The sequence below is a fragment of the Podarcis erhardii genome, assembly GCF_964252035.2.
Source record: "Podarcis erhardii genome assembly, chromosome: 2".
Classification (NCBI taxonomy): Eukaryota; Metazoa; Chordata; class Lepidosauria; order Squamata; family Lacertidae; genus Podarcis; species Podarcis erhardii.
The window spans coordinates 80431262-80454104 of record NC_138498.1 but is presented as its reverse complement, the minus strand read 5'-3'; positions in this window follow the sequence as shown (position 1 = coordinate 80454104).

Genomic DNA, 22843 nt, shown 5'->3' with positions numbered 1-22843 from the left:
ACCCATTCCCACCACCCTTCTGAGTAATACCCCTCCCCACCTTCTCACTATATAGAAAGGTCCGGTGACTTCTGTTTCAGTGTATCTGAAGAAGTGTGCATGCACACGAAAGCTCATACCTAGAACTAACTCAGTTGGTCTTTAAGGTGCTACTGGAAGGAATTTTTTTATTTTGTTTTGACCATGGCAGACCAACACGGCTACCTATCTGTAACCTTGGGTTACAGACGCTTCAGGTTGCGCATTTTCGGGTTGCACACCGCTCTGAACCCAGAAGTACCAAAATGGGTTACTTCCGGGTTTCAGCGCTCGCGCATGCGCAGAACCACAAAATCACAACCCGCACGTGCGCAGACATGGTGCTGCGGGTTGTGAACGTTGCGGGTTGCGAACATGCCTCCCACATGGATCACGTTCGCAACCTGAGCGCCCACTGTATATGGAAAAGCCAGCTATAGGAGATGAGAAACCTACAATTCCAGACATTTTGGATCCATGAACACACTTCTGAGATTATCTGTTACTATAAATCCCATTCTGTTTTCATTTTCACCACTTGCCAACTGGCAACAGTTAATTAAATGGGAGCTTATCCTGTCCTTTTATCTCCTTTTTCTGGCATTGGTTTGCAGGTGCTGCTCTTTCCCTAAATTGCAAACTCATCCCTGATATAATTCATTTCTTTCTGATACACACCCTGTTCTTTCCATTTCCTAGTAAGCAAATTAGTGCTTACAGTGGTTGAAATGCAATGCTGGGGTTGAAATGTGAATTGTCTCTAGGTCAACAGCTGTAATGACTGTTTGGAACTTCCTAGTAACTCCCTCCTTCGCTTCACCATGCTACACAGATAAAATATTTCCCCTTTGCCCTTTCTCCTAAAGAAAACTTTGACTTCACTCTTCAGCCTGTGGCTACCTCTGGTGCTTCATCACTGCCGTGAAGAAGAAGAAGTCTGAACAGCAGCAGCAGCAGAGCACCAAAACCATTCCTCCCTTTCCCTTGGGAGCAGGGTGAGTTAACAGAGTTGCAGTTAAAGATGATAAATGGCCAGGAAAAGTGTCTCTTCTAGATAAACAAATAGATGCGTTCAAACCCTCCTCTTCCATGCATCTAAAATAGCTTGCAAAATATACTTATGGGAGCAGCAGTACCACAGATCGAATGTGCTAGGAACATAGGAAGCGATCTCATGTGGAGTCAAACCATTGATCCCTCTAGCTCAGCACTGTCCATACTGATGGTCAAATCTGTCACTTGAACGAGAAGGGTTGTTAACAGTAGGAGCTCTTTTTATTTCCAGCTATTTTCTCTCGGGTATTTTCATACTTCCACACAAGTATACTGTATATCTCTGACTAATATTCCATTGAATGGGTTTAATCATTTTTATGTTTCCTTATGGGAGAGACAAACACCACATGTGCAATGTACAGGCAAGCTGATTCAATTTATCTCGCTACCAATCAATACCTAGGGAGACACCACAGCTCATGCTCATTTGGCCTCATCCACTGATGCTTAGATACAATAAATCAGATAGCTGTACACCACATATTTATTCCATTAATACACAGTTCATGGTGACCAAGCCAGAAACCATCCATTGATTGATTTCAGGCTCTGCTGGATGTCACAACATATCTGCACACCTCATAAAAAGCCCTATAAAGCCATTGTATTAAAGTGGTACATTTCCATTGCCATAAAGCGATGTCATTTCTTCCTTAATAAAAAGAAAGGAAGAAACCCTAATTCAGCAGGTTATAACTCAGGTGTAAAAATTCTCTCTGGGCTAAAACTTGGCATGACATGATTTCAAGGAGAAAGCTGGGCATAAATTTTGAAATGTTCCATCTGTTGCATATAAGGTTCTGCTGCTGTTGTTCTTGTTGCACATCCTACTATCATAGTGGAACCAACCTTGGAAAGCTTTCGGCAAAGCTTTATTTTATTTTATTTTTTGTAGAACTGACTTTAGATTGGTGTTAGTCTGTTGTAGCAAAAACACACACAAAAACTAGCACACAGGGAGTCTTAAGATTAACCATAACACAGTAATTGTAGCATAGGTTTTCATGAACCACTTTATGAGATCCATGAAGTGTTATCCCAAACTGGCAGGTTTTCACATAGTTCAGAAGAAAGTGAAGTGGTGTGTGGTAAGAGGAATCCAAAAGAAAACAAGAATAAAAAGTGATAATGACATAAAAACAAAGATGTTACCATGACAATTGACATGGCATTATTGGTGACAGCACTGACATCCTGCCACCGGTCAACTAATTAACACATACAATGTGATAAAAAACCATAATCACAATTTAAGTCACAGGTGGTAGAACTGAATTTCCTGATAAAATGTAACTCAGCAGTTTTGTGCTGGACTCTCCCTTTGAGGTTCATCTGTTCAACAATAGCCACTGTAGAATCAGCAACAGCGTGTTCTGGAAAGTTGCAACTGGCTTCTGAATGTTGCCATTTCTGATGACAGATTTGTGTCCATTTGTGAGCCCAAAAAAGAGACAAGCACAGGGTTGGGTTTAAATTGCCCACAACTTTATTAAAGAGTTAAATTTATTTAAAAGGCAACCTTAATAAATCCAAACCAGTGATGGATGGGAGACCTAAAGTGTGAACAACCTGGAATCTGTCATGGCTTTCCTGGTATATGGTGTCCAGTTTTCAAGTCAGAGTTGAATGGCCATGAGGTTGGGAAGCCACCATCGCTAGTCAGGAGTGTCATTCCTCAGGTTGCCACATGACCAAATCATGGGGCCAGCACCTCTCCCATGACCTAACCTGTTGAGAGGTTACAGAACTGTTCCTGTGCTTTCTAAATGCTGTTGACCTTCCAGTTTAAACCCCAGACTCTGAACCCTTCACCACCAATTCACCGGCTGACTTGTGATAACAGGTACAAAATTATCAATGCACTCTTCCCCTCCACCACCACCACCCCAGCTTATATAGTTGCTGTATATAGTTTGCTTATATAGTTTGACAATTCTGCTTTGTCAATTGTCCTGGAAACTTCTTCACTTTTTATGTAATTATCACTCTATCATTTTTTAACTTTGTTTCCTTTTGACCTTTTTATTCCCCAATGGCCAATTTAGTCTTTACACTTTATGCATCTAATGAAGTGGGATCTGGATCATGAAAGTTTATGCCATATTAAGTGTATCAGAATGCCACAACACTTGGTTGTTTTTCCAAGAGCTACTTTCAAAAAAAAAATTGAAAACTACATTAAAGTGTTAATAATTACCTCTCAGAAATCAGACTTATTCTCTGAGTTCCTAAAATTTCAAAGTTTCATTATTTGAGGCACAAATTATTTGAGCCCAATGAGCAATTTCTTGCTTTGTCCACTATAACTTATTGTGCTAATACAATAGGTTCACAATGTTCCAGGTTTGGGGAAGTTTCCATTAAGTGCACTGGAAATTGTGACTCTTCTGAACTAAGTCTCACCCAAAACTTCTTCAGATACTTCGTGTGCATGCACACGAAAGCTCATACCAAGAACTGACTTAGTTGGTCTTTAAGGTGCTACTGGAAGGAATTTGTTTTGTTTTGACTATGGCAGACCAACACGGCTACCTATCTGTAACTAAGTCTCACCCAGTTCTTCATATTATTCCGTTAACAGAATACAAACCACAAGTTAGCATTTGTAGGAGCAGAGCTTCATATGATGCCTAAAGGGATCATTGGTTTGGTATACTTTGTAGAATAATATTATGGATGTTTCTTTATGAGCTTCACAGCCTGCAGAATATTTAACAAATGTGCCGAAACCAGCAGCCGCAACTTCGTATGTTGTGTTTTTGCTGAACATCCCCCAAATTTCACATTGCTATAAATCTAATGTCATTCTTCCTGCAGGTTGAAAATCCAAGTGTAGCCCCTGGGAGGTGAGTCATTTCCCCAAACTCTTCCACTCTGCTCCAGCTGCAAACCTCCCAACCTTTGGTTGCACTTAGTGAAAGAGAGAGATTCATTTAAACAGCTTTAATCACACTCTCCGGGTAATTGAAAAAAATGCAATATAGGAGAAGTTAAATATTCTTATTCAGTCTCATATGGCAGTTAAATAATGGCATTAGTGATGTAAATATTAATAGCTGGGGAGCAGCTTGAGCAATCTCTACTGCATAAATCGCTTAGGTTCGGAAACGGTTCGCTATGACCTCTTTTAAGTGACAGAGAGGTAATTTAGAATCTCGCCAATTAATCGCGCACTCATCTAAATAGTCTACCATCATGCAAAATTTGCACCAATCCTGAGCACAGGACAAATTCCAGATGAATATTTCTTTCTTTTAAAAAGTTACATAAATTGGACATACATTTGTAACATGAGAAATCAACCTCACATCTGCTGTGTTTATAACAAGCCAGCTTTCAAGTACTTCAGGGATATTATTCATTATATTTTTTAAAAGGCACACCCCTGTAATTTTACTACTGAAAGTCAGTATTGTAAGGAAGTTGATTTCCAAACTGGAAGGGCACAAAAGATAGATAGCTCAGAAACGTCATTACTCAATTATTCGATAAAAAGTCAGCGTCTTCTCAGCCCTGGTGAACCAAAGAGTACACTTGCTCCGAAGTCAGTGACTGTGAACATAGTGGTACAGTGGTACCTCAGGTTATATACGCTTCAGGTTACATACGCTTCAGGTTACAGACTCTGCTAACCCAGAAATAGTGCTTCAGGTTAAGAACTTTGCTTCAGGATGAGAACAGAAATCGTGCTCCGGTGGTGCGGTGGCAGCAGGAGGCCCCATTAGCTAAAGTGGTGCTTCAGGTTAAGAACAGTTTCAGGTTAAGAACGGACCTCTGGAACGAATTAAGTACTTAACCCGAGGTACCACTGTATTTACTCCTGAGTGAACTAAACATAGGTTTGGATTTCAAGCAGTGCTCTTTTTCCAGAAAAAGAAGTTCTGGAACTCCTCGTGAACACTCCCTTTGTTCTCTTAGAATGTCAATGGCACCTACCTGAGAGGTACTGAAACTGAGTTCTGGCAAGTTCCGGCTGAAAAAAAGCCCTGACCAAGTATGATGTTGTTATTATACCTAGTGGTGAGGGGGAAATGAGAGGTTCAGTTTATTTGGGGCACCTTCAGAGGAAATAATTTGATTGTTACAGTACAGGAAAAGCTGTACATGTTTCCTTTTATTCTGCACATTCATAGAATAGGAATACGTATTGCATATTAAGCCACTGGCTTTGCTCTCTTGAACCATGATGCAAAAATCAAAATTGGTTTAGCGAAAAGGGCTGTGCATGCTATCCGTGCTGTTCCAAATTCATATTGCTACACTGCCCAGCTGAAATAACATGCTGACCAGTGTGAACCAAATGTTCACAGTGGGCACATTTTTCCTCCTTCTGTTTGCAAATAAGAATCAAATGCAAATAGCAGCACCAGAAACCATCTCTGCCGAAAGGCAGCGTGAGAACATCAGCAAAGCCTTGACCAAGGTCGTGGATAAGCTTGCACTGAAATTATTATGGAGTGCAGCAAAAAACAAAAACAAAAAACCTTTGCACTTAAAAAAACTTCACATTTTCATGCACACTCTTCCAAGCAGATGAAGTCAGCATAACACTATTTTTTTATAAAACTTTATGGAGTTACAGCCAATAAATAATACATTGCATATCGTCTCAGCTTCAGTACATTATTATACATTTATTTTCACATAACTGTTTTGGGCCTTTGACTTCCCTGTTCTAAAATATTAACTCCAGGCATATACTGTATAAGTGATTGCTTTAAGACCCTGGGGATTAATCAGGCTAATATCAGCGTGAAGTTATGAGAATCTGAAATCACATTTCATACTACTGAATGTGTGTGTGTGTGTGTGTGTGTGTGTGTGTGTGTGTGTGTGCATGCTTGTTATTCATCACAGAATTAGTTTATTTCTGGAGTGGGTTACTCTTTCTCCCAACTTGTCACAGCAAGGAAAATCTGTCACAGCTGATGTGTGCAGTGACTGTTTAAAATTGTGCTATTTATCATTAAGGAACAAACAGTATTATAAAACAAATAATTCTATTTAAACAAGCTTACTATTTGACTCTCTTGCCATCTCTCTATTCTTTCTTTGCTGCGTCACTTCCTGGTAGCTGGTCCCTTAATCTGTGCCTTCCTAATTGCTGTCCTAGTCCTCTTACTTAGTTCCACAAATGATGATGCATCTTTCCTTTTATAACCAAAGAAATTACAGTTAACTATATTGTTTCAAAAGTCCATATACACTCTTGAATTTAGACAGTCTTTTAGGCAATGGAGTTTCTGTACTAGTCAACCTGCCCTGGGTCATAGGGTTGCCATACATCTGGGAAAACCCAGACATGTCCTCTTTTGTGGGGCCAACACGCCCATCCAGATGGATTTTTACATTTTAAAGGAAATGTCTGGGTTTCGTGGGGCTCAGGCTGCTCTGCACACCATGGAAGCTGCCAGCCCAAGCTGGGGAACGAGGTATGCAGGCACAGCAGTGGCAGCCTTATACTCCCAGACTCGCATGCCTCTTTCCCCAGCTCAGGCTGGCAGCAGCTAGGGCTGTCCTCTTTTTTGCTCTTCAAAATATGGCAACCCAGAGTGCGAGCTCTCATTTACCTGTGCAGGAGAAGCTGGGCATTCTCCAGGCTGTAGGTCAAAACTACTGCACTGGCATCTGCTGCCTCCTGAAATTGCCTCTCTTTTGCGAGTCCTACTAGTTGGTTGCTGCTCTGCAAATGTCTTCGATTCCTTCTCAGAACTTGGCCCTCTTGAGTTATCACCTCAAACAAGTGTATGCCCACTTGACTTTGGACCTGAGGACGCTGAGGTCCAGCTCCAAAGGCCTTCTGGCGGTTCCCTCACTGTGAGAATCAGACAGAGGGCCTTCTCAGTAGTGGCGCCCGCCCTGTAGAATGCCCTCCCATCAGATGTCAAGGAAATAAACAACTATGTGACTTTTAGAAGACATCTGAAGGTAGCCCTGTTTAGGGAAGTTTTTAATGTTTGATGTTTTATCGCCTTTTTATTACTATTAATATTCTGTTGGGAGCCGCCCAGAGGGGCTGGGGAAACCCAGGCAGGGTCTAAATAAATTATTATTATTATCATTGTCAGAGCTGCCTCTAGGTCCCAGCTCACAGAGGACCAACGCTAGGCTGTGGTAATGTATAAAAGTCTTTATTGAAGTTCAGTTTCCATTTCAAAGCCACAGCGTGCAGCCCTACGTCTTAACTCCTAGATCGGCGAAGTCCCGTCTGAGTCTCCTCCCCTCTGACACCAGTTTAAGATCCTAGCCCTGCTCCACCTTTTCCGCTGCTCTCTCCTCCTCTGGGTCCTCCTGCCCGCTGGGGCATTGCCCTTTCTGGACTCTTCCGATGCTGAGTCGCTTAGCTCCTCCCCCTGCCTCCGTCGGGCTTTAGGACCCGGTTCCCAATCCTCATTCTCTGCTGTCCCACGCTCCTGTACATTTGAACTTGCCTCTCGCGCCAACCCAGTGACCTTTCTCCTAACCGTTACACTACTTCTGTCACTGCTTCCCTCTTCCGGGACACTAGCCGGATCTGACCTCCCCTCCGTCGCCCGACTCTCCGACGGAGGCATGGTCAGCTCTGCCTCGTCTTCTCTCCCTGGTGGGGAATGCACTGGCCCCGATGCTTGGGACTCTTCCCCCCCACTCTGCTCTGGTGGGGAAGCTGGTCCTGATTTCCAACTACTGCTCTGGGAGTCCCTGCTGCCCCCTTGCTCCTGGGGCGTTCCCCCTGGGAACCCCCTGCCCCTGGCCACTGGCGCCCCCTTCTGTGAATCTTCCGATTCGCTGGAGAGGCTCATGGAATCCCTCGGACCACTGTCCTCTTCTCCTACGCTCCCCTCGGATTCTTCCCCTTCGCTCTCCATTTCCCCTCTTCCCTGTGCCTCTGCTCCTGAGCCCCTGACAATCATCATCATCATCTGGACCTCAGCTTTCTTCTACTCATTATTGTGTTACTCTGTTGTCTGTATCCAAACCTGCTGACCCACATGTAGTATGTGGTCCTTCATTGGTAACACAATATTTGTCCTTCAACCCATCAATCCTTGTGCTGGGATTCCATCCACACCTTGTGAAGGTGTATTCCGCTGTTCAAGGAAAGCTAGATATGCATCAGTCCCTGCTTTTCTGCCTTTCTCTTAGCCATTTTGACGGCTGGTTCAGCTTTCCCGTTGCTCGGGGGATAGGCAGGTGAAGATGTTGGATGCTCAAATTCCCGCTGCCTTTGGAATGCTCTGAAATGTTCTGACACAAAATGCTCCATGCCTAGCGTGCAAAGAGATCTCTCGGATATTTAAATTGTTTGCCTTTGAGCATCGCCCTTCACAGCATTATGTCAATTGGTTGTTCTTTTCAATGCAGCAGGATCCTGCTCAAGATTTATGCTCTTTGCTCGGTTCCATTATAAACCTCTGAACCCATGACACAAAAGTAGCCTTGACATTTTCCAAAATGTTCTCTTCCTGTCTCACGAGAGAGATCTATAAGGAGCAAGGCATGAGAAATTACTTCCCCAACGTCTTTATTGGTGAGGGAAGAAAAAGAGCACAAGGCAGATAGAGCAACAGTGAGGATGTGCAGTATATCTTCTTCCTTCTACAAAGCGGGGGGGGGGGAGCTAACTCTGAGCTAGCACACAGGGGCATGCAAATGGAGTACAAAGAAAACCATCTGTTAGTAGGAGAGGAGGAAGGGCTACATGCCCTCATGCGCCTCAGCTGCCAAGTGCCATTAAAGAGAGAGAGCGCGCGCAAATAGCATTGCAGTGGAATATTTCCCTTTTCATTAAAAAGACAGCAAGGTTGCAATCTGTTGCTTACATATATAAATGTCAGTACAGAGAAGGGTGAGTAAAATCATGGCAACAACAGCTCTCCAAACCTACATGCACAATAACCTTGGAAATCAGCAAGCGGCAATTGTGTAATGGGGGCGAGAGCTCTGCAGCAGGAACCTGAGTTTGGATAAGCAAACTTATCCAAGTTTTATAGTTGTACACTGTACTGTAGTTCAGGTTGTCCATGTGCTGTGTGCACAGTGCTGGGGAAAAGCTGTGACAACAAGTTATATGTATACAAGGTTTGCATACAGTGTCGGACACAGCTTTACATGAAGTTGTGCAGATACATGCAGTTAAATTTCCAGTTGCTAGTTTGGTATCTTGAGTTGACCAGCATGGTCACTTTCATGGTAGACATGCCAAATAAGGGAGCATATTATCATAAGGGAGCATTTATCAGCAGGGCCGTCTTTACCCGGGGGTGCAAGGGGTGCGGGGCACCCGGGCACAGAATTCTTGGGGGCACCAGGCACCCGCTGCTGAAGCCGCCTAAGCTCTTAACTACCTATCTGTTATGAAATAATAAATAATTTTGATCAAGCTAGAAAAACAAAATACAAATATTCTTAGGTATTACCAAAATATATACCTACTGTTTCACTAAAGGACTTTCAACTTTCTGCACTAATTTACCAAAGATGTGCCATGCCAGCAGTGGTGCTTGTCATTTGCAATGGTGGCGCTTGTCATTCTCAACGGCGCTGTGCACGCGAAATTAACTCTTACATCAAAATATGTGGTGTCTGACATAAGCATAATAAAAGTTAATTTGGGGGCTAAACCAAATTTGGGGGTGCTGGGCGGATCTTTGCACCCCGGTGCCACATATGCTAAAGACTGTGCTGTTTATCAGAAATAAAGGTGGAATCGACACACATATAAAAAACGCTGTGAAAATGCTTTTTTTAAAAAAAAAAAGTTTTGAAAAATACATCGAATTTGCCACGGCTCACTGTTGCCATCTAGTGTCAAATTTGTATATTGCACTTTATAACACACTTAGGACATTTTATTTGCAGCTGTAGAGCTGAGTCCAAAGTCACACACCTTTCCATTATTCCTTCCTCACCCCCTTGTAGGAGGAAGGGAAAGAGGCATGGGCACCCAAGAGAATGCTTGAAAATACTCAGTAGATTAGGCTATGCACTTACAACCATCCACTACTTCAGGCAACTGTATCCACTCCGTAGCTAATGCTCAATTTGAGGTTAGGCAGGAGCTGAGTCCCTATTGGCTCAGCTGCACAGCTTGCAACTACCAGAAACGCTGCATTCAGTGTAGTGGTCCCAAGTCTGTGAAACTTCCTCCCAACTGGGATTGGAGAGATACCCTCCTTGCTGAGGGAAGGTTGCATATAACTTAGTACAATTAGCTCATGCAATATGTAGGCATTCAATGGGGGTGATATCTTTACGTCATCCACACCCAGCAACCTGTGCAAAAAGGTGCGCCTTTGAAATGTTGAAATGTATATAGTAACAAGGAGAGGTGTACCTTGGTGAGCAGAGCATTCCACAAACAAAGAAAAGATCCTCTCAAGTTCCACCACCCCACAAACTTCCCCTGCAGGTCTATAATGGAAATCTACACGACTTGCAGATTCTAAACCTTCCTCAAAGGCAGCCTCACTCTTGTATCAAACACTGAAGCATTGCTGCTGTTTTTTGGCAGTGTCCCCATCCTCTGAGATGGTCAACTGAGACGGCTGTTCTTTGGGAGCTGTAGGCATTTGAAGTGCGGCAAGCAGAGCTGCAAGAGGCAAAGATAGCCTTTTCAGTGGTGGCCCCTTGGCCTTCAAATACACCACCACCACCAGGCCTATTGTTGTTTCCTGGCATCCTTATTACCAAGGCTGGCTCTACCATTAGGCAGAGAGAGGTGGGAGCCTCAGGCAGTTATTTTTGGGTATCAGCAAACATTTAGCTAGTTTATTTGTGACTGTATTTTTAGTGCCAAGGAGAGGGAGGGATGTTCTGACTCCATTGCCAAAATAACTTGGCTAGTCTTGTGTACGATGCACCTTGACTAGGTGAGGGAGGTGAGTGTGCCATTTGCCACTTCACTTCAGGCAGCAAAATGTTTCCTCCTATCATTTAAGCACCATGCAAAGGTACAGTGGTACCTCAGGTTAAGAACTTAATTCATTCTGGAGGTCCGTTCTTAATCTGAAACTGTTCTTAACCTGAGGTACCACTTTAGCTAATGGGGCCTCCCACTGCTGCCGCACGATTTCTGTCCTCATCCTGAAGCAAATTTCTTAACCCGAGGTACTATTTCTGGGTTAGCGGAGTCTGTAACCTGAAGCATCTGCAACCTGAAGCGTCTGTAACCCAAGGTACCACCGTATACCTATTTCCCCCCAGGCTTTTCAGAACTGCTACTGTTAGCATTTTTTAAACATATATCACTTTTGATTTTATTACCTAAAGAGTCCGATAAGCTGTAGCTGTTTTTACTTTGCATGCTCTGTTGTATCATATGCCGTATTTATGGCACTTTTATTGCTTCTTCCTACTTTGCTACCTGCTTTGGGAGCACAAATTTATGTTGAAGGTGCGGGATATAAATTATGCAAATACATAAATAAGTTATCAATCCTGCAGTGCCTTCCGTGGCCTGATATTTAAACAAAATTGCATCAGCTGCCTTTTCTGAACGTCTAGACAGCCTTCTGTCATGAACTCTTTGGAATGGATTGCTCTGATTTAAGATATTTTGCGAAAGTAGATCAGGCTTCCCCAACCTGGTGCTCTCCTGTTGTTAAACTTCAGCTTCCACCACCCTTGACCATTGGCTATGCTAGCTGCAGCTGATGAGAATTATAGGGTCAGATTGAGCTACCCTGCTAGTGGAAGCCAGGACAAAGACTCCTATTATTATTATTATTATTATTATTATTATTATTATTATTACTACTACTACTACTACTACTACTACCTCACCCATCTGGCTGGGTTGCCCCAGCCACTCTGGGTGGCTTCCAACACACATACAAATGCAATAAAACATCAAACATTAAAAACTTTGCCGTACAGGACTGCCTTCAGGTGTCTTCTAAAAGTTGTACTATATCTCCTTCACATCTGATGGCGTTCCACAGCAGTGCTGGATTTACGTATAAGTTAAGCAAGCTATAGCTTAGGGCCCCACTCTCTTGAGGGTCCCCCAAAAAATTAAAGGGGGGAAAAACTGGATGCACATTTCTGAAATATAGGATAAAAACAAATAAAATAAAACCTACATACAGTTAGAGCTTAATGTTTTTTCCATGATTAATATACTTCTTAATTGTATTTCAGTTCAACAATTACTTTGATAAAATACATATTTTTTTATGTGCAAACGGCTTTAGATACCTAGTAGGTCCATCAATTACCATATAGCATATATTCAACACAAAAAAACAGCGACAATCTGTTGTTGACAAAGGACACCTGGGCCCCATTACCTTTAGTAGCTTAGGGTCTCATCAAACCTAAATCTGGCCCTGTCCAACAGGGCGAGTGCCACTACCGAGAAGGCCCTCTGCCTGGTGCCCTCGCAGTGAGGGAACCGCCAGAAGACCTCAGTGTTTGGGCTGAACATATACCGGTAGGTGGAGACACTCCTTCAGGTGTACTGCAATGGGGATTCTGCCCCCCAAATCCACTCTGGAGCATCAGGGGAATCCCTCTTCTCAGAACAGCATGCAGGGGGAGGAGAGAGGAGATTGTTCCATCTGCTTGCCTGACTGAAGGATCTGCTTAGTGCTACATAGAATTCAACTCATAGCCCAAAATGCTTGGAGGGTGCAGGGTTTGTAAGGTGTATCATTTCACATTTTGAAAGATTTATTCCTCCCTTTCTAACTCTGATTTGGGTAGTCTTATCTCTAAGAAATATGGCTTCTGTGCAATCCATAAATTCAGCTGCTCCCCATACAGCAGACTTCAGATACATCAAAACCAGACATGGTAGCATCGGCGTTGACAAAACCCAGGTTTTCACCACTTCCCCTTCTTTTAAGAAGCTGTCTCACCCTTTTCTCTTAAAAAAAGAAATACAGAGCCATAATCCATGGGTTTTCCAAGGTATCTGCCTGGTACACCTCTGTTCTGTTCAGACTTGGAGCATATTTGTCTTTTTCGTGTAAAATCTGACAGTGGATTTTTAATGCAAATGAAAAGAAAATGAACGGAATGTTTAATGTCTTTTTAAAGAGGTTGCTAGCTATATGACCCAGACATTAATATATTACATTTACCATGGACTTTTAAATACAGATATTAACTCTGAAATGCAGAATGAAATATGTTTCTTAAAAGATGACTATGCTGCTCACTAATGAACTGCAGATGGTAACATGAATTTCGAGAGACTTTGAAAAATATTAGAAAAATTTCTTAAATGCCACAGTGCATTGCTCTGTCTGAACTGGCATAGTATCAGTTACAAACATTTAATATTACATGTGTTGGTACTTTTGTTTAATTTGAGCTTAAAGTCTCAATGAGTTGATGCATGTATAATATAGACATAAATATTCGTCTTCCACAATACACACATGTCAGTAATAGTTAAGCTCTTCAGAGGACCAGGAAATCCCTGTCAGTGCAATTAGCCATATAAATAAGCAGGCCCTTTCAGAGGAAGAAATAACAAATCTGTTGTGATGTGAATCTTTTCTTCATTAAGATAATAATAATAATAAAATATATACCAGGAGAAAAAAATACATTCTTATTAAACCAAGAAAGGCCAAGGGGTGTGTGAGTGTGTGGGTGTGGGTGTGTCTTTCTGACATTCTATCTATCTATCTATCTATCTATCTATCTATCTACCTATCTACCTATCTACCTATCTACCTATCTACCTATACTGCATAGAGTCTAGTATAGTTTTTTACATAATGTGACCTAGACAAGTCACTCCAGGGTTGTGCACTTCATAGAACCCAACAATCAGCAGATTGTCAGGTCTTGAGAACCAATGGCTTTCTAGACACTGCTGATCAGCTGTTTGGCAATGCCTGAAGACCACTTCCAACTGATTCAGGTCTGATGCCATATATGCCATATATGATGTCGGGTGCAAGGAAGATAAGCATGAGTTAGCCAAAATGGTCCTGCAGGCCAAATAGGGAGGTCAGGTAGCCTAATGAAACCTGTGGGCTGGAGGTTCCCTGCCCCTCTGCCTTCTTTTGCTCTCTGTCTCAACTGGCTTTGCTTTCCCTCAGCTATAACATCACATAGTCCAAACTGCAACTATAACTTATGCCATTTTTATAAGATTGTTACCTGCCCCAAATGAATGGGCTGAGAAAATGAATGATGACACACACATCCAAAAAAACTTTACTTACTGCAAGTAAGGCTCATCATACTGAAGGACAATCTCCAGTTCATAAAGTAAAGCTCATCTGCTCATCTGACAGACCTTCTGGAATAAAGCCATAGATGTTAACAAGGAAAATCTGCTAGGTTTTGTGACTAGTGCATGCACAGTGTGAGGGATTAGTACCTGACAGGGGAAAAATGTAATTTTTTTGACAAACTGATTTTTTTACTCCCAGAACCAGACTGATGTTTGAAATGGTGTTTGGTACCTTCTGGGCACTGACATCAGAAAGTATCACTCAATATTCCAACATGAAGCATAGCAGAAAATATAATCCCATGCATGAAGCTGAACAGTGTGTGTGTGTGTGTGTGTGTGTGTGTGTGTGTGTGTGTGTGTACACTCGTGCACACAAGTGCGCATAGCCATTTGGTTCTCATTCATGAACTCTGTAGAGGAAAAATCCAAGAAGGAAACCTAACCCCACCACCACCCTCAGTTCTTTGTTCAATAGCTCTTGATTCATTTATACCCAGTCATGTGTAAGGCAGCAATGTTCCGATTTCTGAAATTCATTAAAATTAATGCTTGCTAGGGGGAAAATGTGAATCAAACCTCAGTGAAAAATGTGTGTCTTGAAAAGTTTCTTGGGCATATTTCCTGTAGCTTTAACACAAAATGTCATGCTTCCATATAAACATACAACTTTTTATGAAATAAATAACTATCAAAGTTGCTGGAAATGGCAGGTTGGGGAGACTGCTGCTGACTCGGATTCTACTTTTGGGGTTCCCATGGGCATCTGCTTGGCCACTGCAAGAACAGAGTGCTGAGCTATATGGAACCTGATCCTGCAAGGCTCTTTTTCATGTTCTTCTGTTTCCACATCTTTAATTTGTTGGTCCTTTTTGACATAGCAAGTCTGCCTTCTCCCTATCCTTCCTATACTGAGTTTGCATCCAGAGTTCCTGTTAAGCCCACTATGTCTACGTTGTCCTCTAAGACCAAGCCCACCCTTGGCTCAGTTTATTAACAAATAAGCACTTACATATTGTGTATCCCACCACACACCCATGGCGCAGGTGTTTTACAGCGCTTTGGCCTCTTTGAATTGCCATTAAGTGCCGCCGCGCTCTCGGTTCCTAGTTCTCCACTGCGCTCCACTTTCCACACTTTAATCCCTTGGATGGTAAGCTAAGCACAATGTCCTGTTGTTATATTATTTCAGCAGCAAGGAAGTCTGGGGCTAGACTCCTATGGCTGTCAGTTTAATATGGTACCTGGAACTACTGCCAGCAGCGATACCGCAGAAAAGAAAACGCGACTATAATGCAAGTGACCAAATTTCATTAAAAAACAGGAAGTAAGTTTGCAGATAGCCCCTTTGCTGGCACTACCGACGTCTCAGCAATTGCAGTGTCAGCATACAGGGAAAGAGAATTTCAGAACCTGCTTTGAAATGGCCTTTATTACTAGCAGTAGTAGTTATTCTCCATGGAATGTTGCAGGTTTTGCTGAGAGAGGGTTAAGCAAATCAATGTAACACAAACCTGAATTATTCATCCACCTTTCGGTCAACTCTGCTACTCAGAGAACCGTTAGGGACTTCAACCTGTGTAAAAGGTAACTGTTCACATCAATGGATTCCAAAGGAATAATTGCTATGCTTGGAACTTGTCTGTGTATATGACAGTGTGGTGTAGGGGTTAGAGTGTTGGGCTAGGACCTAAAGACCATACTACAAATCCCCACTCAGCCATGAAGCTCACGTGGGCCAGTCACTGCTGCCAACTTACCTGTTGTGAGAATTAAATGAGGAGGGGGAGAACCATGTGTGACACCTGAGGCCTTAGGAGAAAAAGGTGGGATATAAATGCAATACACAAATCAATAATATATAGTACAGCCGTTGACTTCATTGGCTACTAAGTATAGGAGCTCACTCTGCCCCCACCCCCAAAATAACTTGAAAGGTACTAAATGTAACAAAATCCACGGTTGCAAAATGTTAATAGAGAAGTTCACTGATCTGAAAAATGCTTAATAAAAGTTATGCATTTGGAATAAATTACTATTTCACTAGTCAGAGCTTTAATTACCCCAATTATTCATTAGTCAGCATTCCCATTCTTATGGCTGACTTCAGCAAATAATGGAAATGCAAAGTTTTGGGGAAGCTCTAAAAGTAAATTTTGCATTTTAGGGGAATGATAGTACTACTATCCCAATGCCAAATACTGTGACTTCATCCATTCAGCATTTCCACATATAGGACAGTTTCCAAAACATGCTCTGGCCTCTGTGGTTGCGAAGATAAGCCTTTGTATAGCTGGGCCTGTGGGGAGATCAGATTGCAATGATAAAGGTGATCAGGACGGGGATGCCAAAGAGCAGCACCAGGATCCTATGAGGAGAGTTCAATGCTCAGTGGCAGAGCATTTCCTTTTTGTACAAAGTACAATCCTGGCATCTCCAGATAGGGATGGAAACAACTCCTGTCTGAGCACCTGAGACAGACAATACTGAGCAAGAAGGACCAACATTCCAACTCAAATGATGCCTTCCTAGAGCAGATTACCAAGCATTCAAAAAGGAGAGATACAGGGAGGAACTGATCTGCGAAATGAAAGTACTCAGAAACTTGGGAGGAAGTGATCACGTCTTCCTGGGTTTTATGATACAGAGGCAAGGGAAACCTGAGTGTAGTCGGACATGCGCTCTGGACTTTAAGAAGCTCAATTTCAAAAAACTGAAGGAGCTACTGGGTGAGATCCCATGGTCAGAAATACTCAAAGAGAAGGGAGTTCAAGATGGATGGGGGTTTCTAAAAGGAGAAATATTGAAGACCCAAATGCAGACAATTCCAACAAGAAAGAAAAGTGAGAGGCATCTAAGGAAACCAGCGTAGTTTTCTGATCAAAAGTACTATTCACACTTCAAAATCAAATCCATGTGACATGGGGACAAATCACACACAACAGAAAGACTCCACATATTCACACTGGAAAAAGCGTACAAAATTCATATCTGGGCATTTTGTTTAATTTGGGGGTTTTTGGGGGGGGGGTAATTTTTTTTGTAAATCCACTCACAGGCAATTCCAAACAAAGGAAAGCTATTAAAGCCACAAAATAATTGATAATTTATTACTCTGAGTCTAGTCAAGACAGGAGAAACACAATAAATCTCCCTGTGGTGAGCATACCTTGGAAAAAATGCCTTGGATACGTACAAGCAAATTCCCTGTGCAGTCATAACGAATTATGGATATAGCACTTATTCGCACATTTGAAGATGCCAGCAATTCAGTTGTAGAAACATGAATATAAGAGAGCAGATTACACAGAAATACATTATTGCTCAAAACTCAGCATTTTGGCAAGGAAAGCAGAAAGTAATAATGGAAAAGATAGACTTTGTAAAATGTACCACCTATACGCCCTGGAATTTCAATGTAATATGTTGGCTGCAATTCTCAGACTGCTTGTTCTAGAATAGTCCCACAGGGTTCAAAGATCACTTGCTCAAAGTGGCTTGAGGAATAGGTTCCCCAGGGGTGCCAGCAGATGGGTAGAAGGGGCAATTGCCAGTCTCCTTGGGTCAGTTCTCAATGGCTGGCAGGAGATCTCACATCCTCTCCCGCCAGCTGTGAGGATTTGAATTTGGCCCACCTGCAAATTGGCCAATTACAGGCAGGCCCGAAGGGGGGTCAGAGCTGACTGGGACTCCTGCTGGAGTAGAGCTCTACTCAGGTCCATTTCTTGGACTTAAATAAGGCCCGCCTCCAGCAGCGGAGCAAGCTGATCTGGCGCCTGGGGTGGTGCATGTACCCTGCGCCCAGGGGCAAGGCCAGCCACCCACAGGGGAGGGCAAGCCGGGCAGGGCATTCCACGGGGCCTCCGAGGAGTCTTCCTGCCTCCTCCCACTCAACCACCCTACAGCTGAGGGGGAGGTAGCAGGTGGGCCGCTTGGGGCAGCATGGAGACTGCGGGTGCCGAAGCCACTGCATCACTCCCAGGAGAGATGCATGGCTCGGGTGCTCTGCAGACCCTGCAGTGAGTGCTGCCCGCCATTTTGTCACTGCCCTCAGTTCCATTTTCAAGCCATGACATCTCTTGGCAGAGCTGAGAAAGATTCCTGTTTCAGACCGTGGAAAGACACTGCCAGTCAGTGTAGACAATATGAAGCTAGATGGAACAAGGCATCTGACTTCGTATAAAGCTTCTTCCTTGTCCTTAAGTGAAAGTATGGCAAATATATTTTAGGCTGTAGGGCTTTGCAGTTTAATGTAATTCTAATTCAAGTAAAAAAAATATTTGCAGCACATGAATAGAACCTTATTTTTTCGCCCAAGGGCAAAGCTTTGATTAATCAGCCAATCATATAAATTAGAATTTCATGGCATATTCTTTTTGATAATTCCCTTTGGCAGGACTGTGGTGTTTTTCCTCCCCACACACCACAGTGTTACACATCCAATACTTTCCAAACACTGCGCTTCTCTTCCATTGTTTTGACCTTAGATACTATAGCAGTGCCTCAAATCTCATACATCTGTCTGTCAAAAATACGTTTCCCATCTGGATGTCTTTCAGTCAAGAGTAAACCTCCAGAGATCTCTGTATTAAATGACTCTCAATTGACAGAAGCGTTTTTTCATCTTTTGTAAGAATGGATCTCACCGTTATTGCACAAAAAAGAAAAAGGTGACATTCTCACATATTGCTTCTTTAGTGCACTGCTCCCTAAATGGGGAGATCTTAGATTTAAACTCAAAGATGATACCTACCATATATTATCATCAGAGCCAATTTACCTTCAAGGCATAACTCCTCTTGGCCGTTTTCCATTGAGATCATACTTTCTGGATTACATAAGTTCTTCTGTCTCAAGAGGACCTTATTGTTTTCCCTCCTTTGTCAAAATTTCAGACGTTATTTGGCTATGGTTTGCAAGCACAGCCATAGCAGATTTTTCATATTAAACGTTTCTTCTTTCTTTAAAAAAAGAAATCACAGCACTGTATATTTTATGGCGAGCCAAGGGTATTCTGATTATTAAAGCTATATTCCAAGGGGAAGCTGCTGCACATCAACAGCGAAGGATGTTATAGAAAAACATAAAAGTATACTTGATGCAATGCACATGGCTGTCCCCATGCAAGGCAGGGGCTGCATCTGTACTGACGACCGAAACCCTTTGAGGGATTGTGTTTCCCCATGACCATACCATCACTTATTGGAGCTGGCTTCCATCCTAAATACCCTCTCGGCAACTCCCAAGGACTGAATAAAGGCCAGCTCTGTAATTCAGACCAGGGAATGGCCTGTTTCTGTCCAACAGTGTGCAGCAGACAGTATCAGTAGCCACCAATTTGGAGGAAAAAGAATGTGTATGATTCATAACTAAGAAAAGGTTTCCAGCTCCTTTGGAGTTGTATATTACCATATGATTAATTTGGGAGGTTTAAGTAAGTGGCTTTATGATTAGCAAGTCCAGTGTCTCTGGCTTGGAAGGTACTTGAGGGCCATACCGGGCAACACACTAAATCTATGCATGCATTTGTATGCACCTGGTTTTTATTTCAAATTTGGGTTTTGCATGTGGCATATCAAAATCACCTGGGATAGCTCGGTCAAGCTGAGGTAGAGCATGAGACTCTTGATCCCGGGCTGGTGGGTTCAAGCCCCACATTGGGCAAAAGATTCGTGCATTGGAGAAGGTTGTGGTCCCTTTCTAACTCTTCTCCTTACCCTTTTAACCGGAGACCGCAGGGATTCAACCTGTGACTCTCTGTCACAAAGCTGTGGGCACTCCGAGCTGAAGCTAACCAGCTGCCTAAGAATGCCTTCAAACACAAGGTACACAGTTATGTGCCCTACCATACTAGCTCATTGGATCCCTCTTCATGCATTCTTCAAATGGATGGGCATCACATGAGTAAAGGGGCTGTGGGGATATGCCTGTGACAGTGACACCCTCCCAATGATGCACAACTCCTCTCAGCCCTGTCCCCACCATCCATGCATTGGCATAGATCTCTGTGTTGGAAAAACTTATGCTTAAACCCTGCATTAATCTGAGTTCCAAAATCAAAGGACACCAGAATGCTTAGAGGGCACATAGGCTTCCCTCGGGTGTCCATGGAAGATGGGACCAGAAGAAGTCATGAGCCACTGAGGGTAGGGCCAGAGGTTCAGACCTTGCATTCGCACCAGTAATGCATTAAAGGGGTAAAATCAGTGCTTTTTTTCTTGGGAGACATAGGGGGATGCATACCCCTAAACATTTTGTGAATCTAACAGGAGAAGAAACAATTTTTAAAAAAACAATTAGTTTCTTCTCTAGCACGGTGAGTCGCCAGTTCCGTTGCTACCCCAATGGCGGCTTCCTTTCCTACCATGGTGTTTCCTGACTCTCAGATGGAAGCGGGCGTTTAATGTGTGAAGCAGTGTAGAATGTAGATGTGTGGTGTTTTACTGATGAAGGTTTGGCCTTATTGAGGGGCAGCATTTCAATATGAGTAGGAAGATGTTAGTGCTCACAACCTCATGCCAATGTGGAAGTTACTGTGAGCTGTCAGCTGTGTAATATGAGGTAATGCATGTTCTTTGTACTTTTGTCCATTTACTGTACTTATTTTCCCCAATTTGAACTATAAAATGGTGATTTTCTTGAGTCAAAATGAGAGTACCCCTAAACTTTTTTTTTGGGGGGGGGAAGCACTGGATAAAATAGATCATAGTTTCCAAGCCATAATGCAAAAATCATCTCTAACTATTATTAAGAACTAACCCACCCAGCCCAGCTGCTTGGCTACTTCACTTCCTTTGCCACAAGTCAAGAGCAGTTCTTAACTAAAGGGTGAGATGTCTCACCTTGAACCAAAGACACAATTATCAACAGCTGCTGAGCATCACGGCCCCAATCTAGAATGCTCTTTGAAAGACTGCCAAAAATGCACATATATTCCCAGCTGCAGCTGTACTCTTTTCATACAGCGGCCCCTCACCCTGCACCACCACATCTCAAAAGCTTTTGAAACCTTTCTGCTCCCCCCATGAGTGCCAAAGAAGATTGTCACGTGGTGTTAGAAGCTGTTCTTTCCAAGGGGAGCAAAACTTTCTCTTGTTTTTGCGGTGCCTCCTAGCCCCGTGATTTTGCAAACATGCAAAACTATTTCACACAGAAGAACATGGTCAGCAACCACATTTTTATCATTTTATTAGTACCTTGAAAGCCTGTTGATTATAAACTTGTTGAAACACAACACAGTCTGCAAATCAGCAAGCGCGCTCAGGCTAATAGGGGTTAGCAAAGAGTCGTGTGCTTTTTCCTGTGTGTGTGCTTCTGATACATGTTACAACTCCAGAATTTACTGCCATAGAACACCATGTTTCGTTGTCATCACAATTTATTATAAATTAATCAAATTGTTCAGCAGAATGCTTCAGCCAAGGGAATTAAAGTCTCTCCCTGTTTTATTTCTGTGCAGGAGCTGCATTTTTAATACCTCCATCTCCACACTTACTTTAGTAATACTCCTTTCAGCTCCCATGCTTGATGTACAATAACTAAGAGGTCCACTTACTAGTTTCCAAATCACTTTACACCTTGTATTCTGTTTTTAGGAGGAGCCCACCTCTCCAGTTTTAAATCACTGAACTTCTCTTAACCAGCTACGCTGTAGTCCTTGAGCTTGAAATGAAATATCACATTTTTATGCTTCCCTGTGTAGACACAACAATCTGTTTTGTTTTTATTTAAAGGGGGGGAGGAAAACCACCAGGAAATAAGAGTTGCCATAAACTAAGGTCAAATATGCCTGAGTGACAATAAATCACAAGCAAACCTAAACTTGTTTCCGTTGTTATTGGTTGATAAACTCAAGGATTTTTCATAAGTCCCTTGTAAATAAACTTAGCTTCAAATTGTGCCAGATTATCAAACTCAGCCTAGGCTTAAAATAGGCAAGTCTTGGAGCTCAGATCTGCAGAGTTACTTCCAATATAGTTAATGAAGGAGAACTGAATTCCTTTAAATAAGTGGAGTCAGTCTCCACATGGTTAATTTTTTTTTAAAAAAAAGAAAAGAAAAGAAAGAAACACCCTTTAACACCGGAGGAAGCTCACAGCATGAAACTGGAGAAGGTGAAACTGGACCCAGTTCAATATTGTCTATACTCAGAATACCATATAACATATGTACTTGCAATTAATATTCTAACTCATTGTAAAATTGGTGGTTTTCCAAATTTTAATCAGTTTGCTGCACTGGAAACATATTACTGTGGAATTTGACAAGAGGCAATAGTCCAGAGATTTTATTTTATTTTATTTTTCAAACATGGTGGGAGTCCTGGAATTTTTCAGACCATGGCACATATTTCCACATCTCGACTTCAGCCAAAATCAGCAGGCTTAGTTCATTGTTAAATGGTTCTCTTGGGCATTTGCAGTGGAGACAGGAGTTCTAATCTCTTTTCAATTGCGCCAAATCTGCCTTCCAAATTCCACACAGATTCAAGAGAGCTTTCCTTCAGCACAAATACCAGTTTACAGGATCTCTAACACACTTGTTTAGAAAGCACCATTTCAGTAAGGCCAGGATCAAAACATACCATTATATTGG